The sequence below is a fragment of the Salvia splendens genome, chromosome 8 (genome assembly GCF_004379255.2).
Source record: "Salvia splendens isolate huo1 chromosome 8, SspV2, whole genome shotgun sequence".
Lineage (NCBI taxonomy): Eukaryota > Viridiplantae > Streptophyta > Magnoliopsida > Lamiales > Lamiaceae > Salvia > Salvia splendens.
Genome location: NC_056039.1, coordinates 29,180,448 through 29,192,148, shown reverse-complemented (window position 1 = coordinate 29,192,148; position 11,701 = coordinate 29,180,448).

The following is an 11,701-nucleotide window of genomic DNA, read 5'->3' as shown; positions in this document are numbered from 1 at the left end:
CAAGCGTGGTAGCTAACCAAATCTTCCAATTGTCACCGCGGTAGTTTAAGAACGCACCATCTCTGTGGGATTCGACCCTTACCACCACTATACTGATCAATAGAAGTGGGTTGAGGAATCTTTGAAACCAAGGTCTAGGTTACTTAGGATCTCTATCCTGATCAGTAGGATATATCCTTGCTTGAACGACACCTACGCACCAAGGTCCTTTCAAATGGCGCCGTTGCCGGGGATGGATAGCATTATTTGCAATTACTGTGAGTGATACTTCGGTGTATATATTGTGCATAACCTTTCTTTTTTTCTTTTCTTTTCAGTTTATGAGAAGCAGTTCGGCTCCTGACCAGTGGAGGCCGAAGATACTTCAGCGAGGATCGATACTCGTAACCACTCGATCCGGGTTGTCGACGGCTTTATCTGACTTAGGTTCGAGTAGCGACGAAGAGCAATACAACATAGAAGGACCAATACCAGAGGAGATACCACTGTTGGAAGGCATTCCAGTTCAGATGGCCGCCAACGGAGATGAGGATCCAGAGATCGGTACCCTTAACGCGCATACCGAGGGAGAACCATCGCAAGCCATAGTCGTCACTCCAGGGCAAACCGCCTGCGATGTGAAGCCTCATGTGATCGCGATTCTGCCTACATACTGTGGGAAGAGCTATGAAGGGCCGTATGAGTTTCTGCATGAGTTTTGTAAAATTTGTAGGGCGCAGAGGAGACCAGCAGGAGCGAATGAGGATGATTATAGGTTGAAGGCCTTGCCATTTGTGCTCAAGGGGGAAGCCAACACCTGGTTCATGCGCCTGCCCCCCAACTCCATTGAGACTTGGGCCGACTTCAAGTCAGCATTCGTAGGCGAGTTTTTCCCGTCATCAAAGACAAGCGCGCTGAAAAGGGAAATAACTAATGTGAAGCAAGGGTATGATGAACCCTTGAGCGATTATTGGGCAAGATACATGGGTCTTTTGGAATCATGTCCCAACCATCGCATGGCGGACATTGAAGTGCATCATACTTTCTACGAAGGTATGAACGCGGTAACCAAGGATCTAGCAAATTCATCGTCAGGAGGAAGCTTCACACAATTACGGGTCAGCGAAGCGAAGAGAGTCCTAAGGAAGCTACTGAATGCAAAGAAAGAGTATGACCATTCAAGGGAAGGATACAACCGAGAGCGGGCTGCTGTTGTCTCGTCTACTGATCAGGAAAAGAAACTGGAGCAGAAAATGGACTTGAAGATGGATGAGCTGAAGAAGTCACTTCTGAGTGCGATCGAGAAAAGCACCCCACCACCTCCCCCAGCTGGGAATTACAAAGGTGCAGAACAGGGAAATCAAGGACCGAACTATGAACAGCCTAGTGACTACGTGAATATGGAACAGGTCAATGCTGCGGGGTACTTCAATTCCAGTGGGCATTGGATTCAGGGTAGACAACGGGATGCACCATGGAGGGATCATCCAAACTTTCGATGGGGAGACGGGGGCCAAAATCAGAACCAAGGACAGAACCAGTATAACCCCAATCCAAACCAAAACCCTAACCGTGGACTAGCAAACCCAGACTACCAGCCCAACTGGTCAGGAAGAAACCAACAAACCCAAAATCAAAGCCCACAAAGCCAAAACCCGAATCCTGTTTATGTACCACCCCACCAGAGAAACTTCCACAATTTCCAAAATCAGCCAAATCATGCACCCCAACACCATCAGAACCAAAATCAGTTTCAAGCCCAGCACCAGAATCAATATCCTCAAGATCAGTACGTCCCTCCTGCCCAGTATAACCAATACCCGCCTAATCAAGGCCAGCAAAACTTCCAGAACTATCAACACCAAGGGCCGAATCATTTCCAAAATCCGAACAGGCCAAGGAGGTCCGTTGAGGACATGATGGGTGAAATGCTAGCGTCACAACAGAGCATCAAAGGAGACTTGCAATCCCATAACGAGGTCGTGCAGGGGATGCAAAATGCCCAGAAAGAACATAAGGCGAACATGGATATGATGAATAGGCAGTTAGCCCAACTGGCCAGTTCGGTGGGGGATTTGAAGGGAAATGCAGGTAAACTCCCATCTACAGTCCAAATGCCCGACAAGGCAAATGTGAGTAAGGTTACGTTGCGGACCGGAACTACTTATGACGCGCCTCAACCCAAACGACCTAGTGGAGGATCTAACGGAACGAAGATAGGAGGCGATACCGTTTCAGCGGAAGAACTAGGGAGGCCTATGCCTCAGATGCAGGATCCATTCTTCTTGGATGCTACACCAATTGTAGGAGATGAACCCGAAACCCTACTGACCAGGAAGGAACCTCATCGAGAGGAAGAGCCCAGAATGGAAGCCCAGACTCAGGAACTACCCCGGAAAGACTCCAAGAAGGTTGCTAAGGGACAAGTAGATGAGAAAAAAGGGGAGAAACCATTCCCATTCCGATTTGTTACAAAGAGGAAGAAAGAGAACCCGGTTGACTATTTGTCGATTTTTGGGAAGTTGGATGTCACCATACCATTTCTCCAAGCCGTGAAACTACCCCCTCTTGGGAAATTCATAAAGGACTTCATAGCCGGGAGAGCCCAGAAAGATGGCAAGATTATGGTGGAAGGGATAGCGTCAGCAATAGTGCAAGAGACGTTACCACCCAAGAGAGCCGACCCAGGTATGTTTACCTTACCAATAACTGTTGGAGATGTGAAGGTTGAACATGCAATGTGTGATTTGGGGGCGTCTATAAATGTCATGCCATTGTCTATCTATAACCGGTTGAAGGGAGTGAGGCTGTCAAGTACTAGAGTATTGATCCAACTGGCTGATAGGTCGTGCATAAGTCCGGAGGGAGTTTTAGAGAATGTATTAGTTAGAGTGCATGATTTTACATACCCTGCTGATTTTTATGTGATCAAAATGAGTGAGCATGAAGCGAGGGAGTCTAGTGGAGTCTTGTTAGGAAGACCATTTTTGAGAACGGCCAAGACGATCGTGGATATGGCTGAGGGGACTATTTGCATTGATTTTCATGGGGAGAAGTTTACCTTTGATATAAATGATGCCATGAAGAAACCTATTGATTCTGAAAATCTATGCTATGTTGATGTGATTGACCCTTTAGTCCAAGATTTTCTTGAGACCGAACTATTGCAGGAGAGACTCCAGGCTTTAGATGTTTATGAACAGGCTGACGTAGAAGCTGCTGCATGGTGTGATCTGATCAGTAGCCAGGGGTTGACCGATGAAGAAATTGAAGGAGCAATCAAGGATTTTTGTCAAAAGTCGGAGTTCATAGGAGCCGCAGGGGCTCAGCTACCAGTCAGTATAGAAGAACCATCAGAAGGAGATTTAGAAAAAGGGGAAGAGTCTGAGAAAAACCCCCTAACCGAAGACACACTTCCACCCCAAGTTGAGCTGAAGAAGTTACCCTCGAATTTGAAGTATGCCTTCCTCGGAGGTGAGAACTCCTATCCAGTGATCATCAGCAGCAGCCTTACGAAGGAACAAGAAGCTAGGCTACTGACCGTGCTGAGCAAGAACAAGAAGGCGATTGGATGGAGTCTTACAGATTTAGTTGGAATTAGCCCCGACGTCTGCATGCACCATATTAGGCTGGAAGAGGGAGCAAAGGCACATCGAGATGCCCAAAGGAAAGTAAACCCTAACGTGCGAGAGGAAATATTGAAGGAAATCTTGAAGTTGTTGTCGCTAGGGATTATCTATTCAGTGCCAGACAGTGAGTGGGTCAGCCCGATCCACATGGTTCCAAAGAAGTCGGGAATCCAAGTCGTCTAGCAGAGGAGTTATGAAGAGCTATGAAGGGCCGTATGAGTTTCTGCATGAGTTTTGTAAAATTTGTAGGGCGCAGAGGAGACCAGCAGGAGCGAATGAGGATGATTATAGGTTGAAGGCCTTGCCATTTGTGCTCAAGGGGGAAGCCAACACCTGGTTCATGCGCCTGCCCCCCAACTCCATTGAGACTTGGGCCGATTTCAAGTCAGCATTCCTAGGCGAGTTTTTCCCGTCATCAAAGACAAGCGCGCTGAAAAGGGAAATAACTAATGTGAAGCAAGGGTATGATGAACCCTTGAGCGATTATTGGGCAAGATACATGGGTCTTTTGGAATCATGTCCCAACCATCGCATGGCGGACATTGAAGTGCATCATACTTTCTACGAAGGTATGAACGCGGTAACCAAGGATCTAGCAAATTCATTGTCAGGAGGAAGCTTCACACAATTACGGGTCAGCGAAGCGAAGAGAGTCCTAAGGAAGCTACTGAATGCAAAGAAAGAGTATGACCATTCAAGGGAAGGATACAACCGAGAGCGGGCTGCTGTTGTCTCGTCTACTGATCAGGAAAAGAAACTGGAGCAGAAAATGGACTTGAAGATGGATGAGCTGAAGAAGTCACTTCTGAGTGCGATCGAGAAAAGCACCCCACCACCTCCCCCAGCTGGGAATTACAAAGGTGCAGAACAGGGAAATCAAGGACCGAACTATGAACAGCCTAGTGACTACGTGAATATGGAATAGGTCAATGCTGCGGGGTACTTCAATTCCAGTGGGCATTGGATTCAGGGTAGACAACGGGATGCACCATGGAGGGATCATCCAAACTTTCGATGGGGAGACGGGGGCCAAAATCAGAACCAAGGACAGAACCAGTATAACCCCAATCCAAACCAAAACCCTAACCGTGGACTAGCAAACCCAGACTACCAGCCCAACTGGTCAGGAAGAAACCAACAAACCCAAAATCAAAGCCCACAAAGCCAAAACCCGAATCCTGTTTATGTACCACCCCACCAGAGAAAACTTCCACAGTTTCCAAAATCAGCCAAATCATGCACCCCAACACCATCAGAACCAAAATCAGTTTCAAGCCCAGCACCAGAATCAATATCCTCAAGATCAGTACGTCCCTCCTGCCCAGTATAACCAATACCCGCCTAATCAAGGCCAGCAAAACTTCCAGAACTATCAACACCAAGGGCCGAATCATTTCCAAAATCCGAACAGGCCAAGGAGGTCCGTTGAGGACATGATGGGTGAAATGCTAGCGTCACAACAGAGCATCAAAGGAGACTTGCAATCCCATAACGAGGTCGTGCAGGGGATGCAAAATGCCCAGAAAGAACATAAGGCGAACATGGATATGATGAATAGGCAGTTAGCCCAACTGGCCAGTTCGGTGGGGGATTTGAAGGGAAATGCAGGTAAACTCCCATCTACAGTCCAAATGCCCGACAAGGCAAATGTGAGTAAGGTTACGTTGCGGACCGGAACTACTTATGACGCGCCTCAACCCAAACGACCTAGTGGAGGATCTAACGGAACGAAGATAGGAGGCGATACCGTTTCAGCGGAAGAACTAGGGAGGCCTATGCCTCAGATGCAGGATCCATTCTTCTTGGATGCTACACCAATTGTAGGAGATGAACCCGAAACCCTACTGATCAGGAAGGAACCTCATCGAGAGGAAGAGCCCAGAATGGAAGCCCAGACTCAGGAACTACCCCGGAAAGACTCCAAGAAGGTTGCTAAGGGACAAGTAGATGAGAAAAAAGGGGAGAAACCATTCCCATTCCGATTTGTTACAAAGAGGAAGAAAGAGAACCCGGTTGACTATTTGTCGATTTTTGGGAAGTTGGATGTCACCATACCATTTCTCCAAGCCGTGAAACTACCCCCTCTTGGGAAATTCATAAAGGACTTCATAGCCGGGAGAGCCCAGAAAGATGGCAAGATTATGGTGGAAGGGATAGCGTCAGCAATAGTGCAAGAGACGTTACCACCCAAGAGAGCCGACCCAGGTATGTTTACCTTACCAATAACTGTTGGAGATGTGAAGGTCGAACATGCAATGTGTGATTTGGGGGCGTCTATAAATGTCATGCCATTGTCTATCTATAACCGGTTGAAGGGAGTGAGGCTGTCAAGTACTAGAGTATTGATCCAACTGGCTGATAGGTCGTGCATAAGTCCGGAGGGAGTTTTAGAGAATGTATTAGTTAGAGTGCATGATTTTACATACCCTGCTGATTTTTATGTGATCAAAATGAGTGAGCATGAAGCGAGGGAGTCTAGTGGAGTCTTGTTAGGAAGACCATTTTTGAGAACGGCCAAGACGATCGTGGATATGGCTGAGGGGACTATTTGCATTGATTTTCATGGGGAGAAGTTTACCTTTGATATAAATGATGCCATGAAGAAACCTATTGATTCTGAAAATCTATGCTATGTTGATGTGATTGACCCTTTAGTCCAAGATTTTCTTGAGACCGAACTATTGCAGGAGAGACTCCAGGCTTTAGATGTTTATGAACAGGCTGACGTAGAAGCTGCTGCATGGTGTGATCTGATCAGTAGCCAGGGGTTGACCGATGAAGAAATTGAAGGAGCAATCAAGGATTTTTGTCAAAAGTCGGAGTTCATAGGAGCCGCAGGGGCTCAGCTACCAGTCAGTATAGAAGAACCATCAGAAGGAGATTTAGAAAAAGGGGAAGAGTCCGAGAAAAACCCCCTAACCGAAGACACACTTCCACCCCAAGTTGAGCTGAAGAAGTTACCCTCGAATTTGAAGTATGCCTTCCTCGGAGGTGAGAACTCCTATCAAGTGATCATCAGCAGCAGCCTTACGAAGGAACAAGAAGCTAGGCTACTGACCGTGCTGAGCAAGAACAAGAAGGCGATTGGATGGAGTCTTACAGATTTAGTTGGAATTAGCCCCGACGTCTGCATGCACCATATTAGGCTGGAAGAGGGAGCAAAGGCACATCGAGATGCCCAAAGGAAAGTAAACCCTAACATGCGAGAGGAAATATTGAAGGAAATCTTGAAGTTGTTGTCGCTAGGGATTATCTATTCAGTGCCAGACAGTGAGTGGGTCAGCCCGATCCACATGGTTCCAAAGAAGTCGGGAATCCAAGTCGTCCAAAATGAGAGGAATGAGCTGATTCCAACGAGGCTAGTCACGGGTTGGCAAATGTGTATCGATTACCGCAAGCTGAACAATGCAACAAGGAAGGATCACTCCCCTCTGCCTTTTATCGACCAGATGTTGGAGCGACTCGCTGGGAAGAAGTACTTTTGCTTCTTGGATGGGTACAGCGGATATTTCCAAATCTACGTGGATCCTGAAGACCAGGATAAGACCACTTTCACTTGCCCATTCGGAACTTATGCATACCGGCGCATGCCTTTCGGCCTATGCAACGCTCCAGGTACGTTTCAACGTTGCATGATGAGCATATTTTCTGATTTGATTGAGGATTGCATAGAGATATTCATGGATGACTTTACGGTCTACGGAGACTCGTTCGATTCTTGCCTTCATCATTTGGATATAGTTCTTGAGAGATGTCAAGCGAAGAGTTTGGTTTTGAACTTTGAGAAGTGCCATTTTATGGTCACCGAAGGGATTGTTCTGGGACACGTGGTCTCGGAAAGGGGAATCCAGGTGGATCGAGCAAAGGTGGACGTTATATCTAAATTACCGTTCCCTACTGATCAGAAGGGGATTAGGGGTTTTCTGGGGCATGCCGGATTTTATCGACGATTTATTAAGGATTTCTCCAAAATCGCCCAACCCCTTACCAGGCTACTTCAAAATGACGTGGAGTTCGTTTTTGATGAGCAATGCAAGGCTGCTTTCAATCTTCTCAAGGAAAAGCTGATATCCGCACCTATCATACGGGCTCCTGACTGGGACCATCCTTTCGAAGTAATGTGCGACGCCAGCGACTTTGCGGTAGGGGCCGTGCTGGGTCAGAAGATCGATGGGAAGAGGTACGTAATTTTTTATGCGTCCAAGACTTTGAATCAAGCCCAGCGGAATTACGATACCACTGAAAAGGAGATGCTGGCAGTGGTGTATTCTTTCGAGAAGTTCCGGCCATATTTGTTGGGATCCAAGGTCGTAGTATATACTGACCATGCAGCCATTAAGTATCTGATTGCCAAGAAGGAATCCAAACCACGCTTGATCCGATGGGTACTCTTGTTACAAGAATTTGATTGGGAGGTGGAAGATAAGAGAGGAGTCGAGAACAAGGTGGCAGACCATTTGAGCAGAATAATGCAAGATGGAAACAGTGACGAAGTGCATGATAAGTTTCCAGAGGAACATTTATGTGAGGTGATTTTTGCGCCCAGGAAAATTGATTGGGAAGAAGTGTACAAACTTACTGGTCAGAATGATACAGCAAAAGGAAAGGAGAAGGTAGGGCAGGAGCCATGGTATGCGGACCTGGCCAACTACCTAGTAACTGGAGAACTTCCAGAAGCACCAAGTGTTACCAAGGCACAAAGAATGAAGATCAAGAGTGAAGCAAAATACTACTTTTGGGACGACCCCTACCTATGGAGGGTAGGATCCGATCAAGTGATAAGAAGGTGCATTCCTGACTGGGAGCAGCGGGATGTTCTAACCCACTGCCATTCGTTAGCATGCGGAGGACATTTCGGATCCAAGAAGACGGCAAGGAAGATTATGGATAGCGGCTTTTATTGGCCAACACTCAACAAAGATGCGTACGAGTTCTGCAGAAGTTGCGAGCGTTGCCAACTGACCGGTGGAATATCTGCCCGGGACGAAATGCCGCAGGTACCCATAATAGTTTGCGAGCTATTCGACATATGGGGAATGGATTTCATGGGGCCTTTTCCTTCGTCCTATGGCAATCTGTATATCCTAGTCGCGGTAGATTACGTCTCCAAATGGGTAGAAGCCAAGGCCACAAGTACGTGTGAAGCAAAGGAGGTGGCCAAGTTCTTAAAGAGTCATATCTTCAGCCGGTTCGGAGTTCCAAGGGCGATCATATCAGATCAAGGTACACACTTCTGTAATCGCACAATTGAAGCCTTAATGAAGAAATACGGTGTGCACCATAGACTTTCCAGCCCGTACCATCCGCAAGCCAATGGTCAAGCGGAGATCTCTAACCGTGAGATAAAGAAGATTTTGGAGAAGACTGTGAACACTTCGAGGAAAGACTGGAGTGTGAGGTTAGAGGATGCTCTCTGGGCGTATCGAACAGCCTACAAAACCCCCATAGGCATGTCCCCTTACCGGATCGTTTTTGGGAAGATGTGCCATTTACCGGTTGGGATCGAGCATCGAGCATACTCGGCAGTACAGAAAGTGAATATGGATGCTACAGCCTGCGAAGAGGAAAGGAAGCTGCAGCTGCAGGAGCTTGAGGAACTTAGATTGGAGTCATTCGACTCAGCCATGTGGTACAAGGAGCGAACCAAACTGTGGCATGATCGAAATCTGAGAACTAAGGAGCTCTACGTTGGCCAGAAAGTACTACTCTTCCAGTCAAGATTGAAGCTTATGCCAGGGAAACTCAAGTCCAAATGGACAGGACCTTACATCATAACTGCACTCAGATCCAATGGAGCAGTAGAAATTTCAGGGAGTTTTCCTAACTCGGAACCTTTCATAGTAAATGGACATAGGTTGAAAATATTCAGGGAGAACAGCGAAGTGGGTGTAGTGGATGAAATTCCACTGCAAACACTTACATCGGTTTCATACTGATCAGCAAGATAGGAATTTGGAATTCCACATGGCTAGTTCCATTTTGATAATTTTCTGCGTATACTGGCCAAGTAGGATTCCAAATTACCCAAGAAAGGTGTAAATATTGTAAATACGTAATTAGTCTTTGCATGTCAGATAATTTCTAAGAAAATCCAAAAATATTTTCGGGCCTTAAATTTAATTTGGAGTACACATTGACCAAGAGACTACCTATTTGGTGCTATTTCAATTCTAATTTAAGAGCCCATTTGAATTAATTCCCTTATTAGGCAAGTAATGGTCGGTTTCGAGAAAAGACGAAATTTTGAATTAAGACTTATGCAGCTTTTGCAGGGTGGCAGCGGCTGGAGTGGCGTGGAGCAGAGAGAGTAGACGCGATAGCCAATCAGGGGCCAGCATTCCTAACCGCCTTCCTTTCCAATAATGGGTGAGGAAGCCACGGCAGGAGGAAGAGTCGCGTTATTGGAAAGGACGGTTACTGAATTGGCGGAGGAGAACAGACAGATGAGGGCAGAAATGATCCGATTGGCATCAGTAGTGGAACGGGTGTTGAAGGAATCTGCGGAGCAGAGGATACTGACCCAGAGGCAAGCGTCTATGGAAGTGATCGTGACTAATTTAGGAGAGGAGAACCACAAGATACAGACGGAGATGAATAGGATGTTGTCCATGATCGACAATATCCTAGAGGAGGTGAGCCACCAGAGGGCGGCTGAAGCTATGAGAGTAAGGGGCAGTGTAGCCCAGGATACCGGACCAAGCGGCCATGCTGGCCAGGATGTTGAACCACAAGTCCTAGAGACCGTAGTGAAGGAGCAAGAGGAAGAGAAAGCCGAGGTGCCGGCAACTGCCGAGGAGCCGGCAAAGGATGATGAGAACCAAGCTGGAATGGAGACAGACCGACCGGAGGACCAACCGATAGAACGACCTGCACCACCTGCCCCACGAAGGAGCAGGAGACTCCGATAGACCCCCCCTACTGACCAAGTTAGTTTTTCTTTTTAAGTTTCAGTTTTTCTTTTAACTTTTCGTATTGTTGTTATGAGTTGGTTTTTGTTTAGGTAGTATAATTTGTGTTTGCGCGCAAACCCCACTTCATAACACTTAGCCTATTCCATAGTCTAAGTGTGAGAAGTTAAGGGTTTGTTTCTTTGGAGCATGTTTTCTTTGTTTTGTTTGTTTTGTTTTCTATGTCGCATGTATGTTAGCTCACACTTAGCCCATTGCATGGTCTAAGTGTGAGGAGTTTGTATATATGTGTTTGTGGTTATGTTTTGTTGATCTCTGTATAGGTGATAAAACCTCTCTCACTTAGCCTATTCCATAGTCTAAGTGTGAGAAGTTTTTGTTTTAGTTTTGCTGTTTGTTGTCTGTGTGCCATCGTACTGGCCATTACCTTTTCCACTTCACAGCCTTATCTGAGGGCAGACACTTGTGAAGTGAGAGGGGGGACGCAATGGCCAGTAGGATGTATGTATATATGTGTAGTCTTTGTGTTTGTGCTTTTGTTTTGTTTTGTTAGGTCTAGTTTTATGTTGTGTGTGATTGGGCTTAAAACTCAACCGTCTTGAGCTGAAGGTGAGGGGAATTGAGGGAGATAGGACATGCTGGAAAACCTAAACCATCCCCGTTAGTACCTCCTAGTCAGGATAGATGAGGTGAGTATGAGAGAAAAGCCCATACTTAGAGCCAAACACGAAAGCCCTCTAAAAATGTGAGTTATAAGCCTTAAAGTGGAACCACTTTCCACATATACTGGAAAGAAAATAGAGGCTGCCACAATTCGCCTAGGGTGAAGTGATCACGGGTAGCAAATACTGAAGGCAGTAGGAACCCCCCCCCCCCGTTTAAAAAAAAAAAAAAAAAATCGCCTTTAGAACCCTTTCTTCTTAACCTTTTATATACCCAGATAAACACCCCAGCCGACTGGGACTGTGTAAGGCATGAAACAAATGGAGCTTACTGGCCAGGAAGAAGTGCGGAAAAGCAGAAACCAGCTGGGCGAAAAAGTTAGAAGAAAATCGACCAGGGAGTAAGGGTGGCGAAGCCACGAAGGAACGAAGAAAAAAAAAAAAAAAGAGGGAACCGAGAAAATGAAGAAAATGGTCAGAAAGATTTGACCACAAAAAAGAGATGAGTGAAGGAATAAGGGTG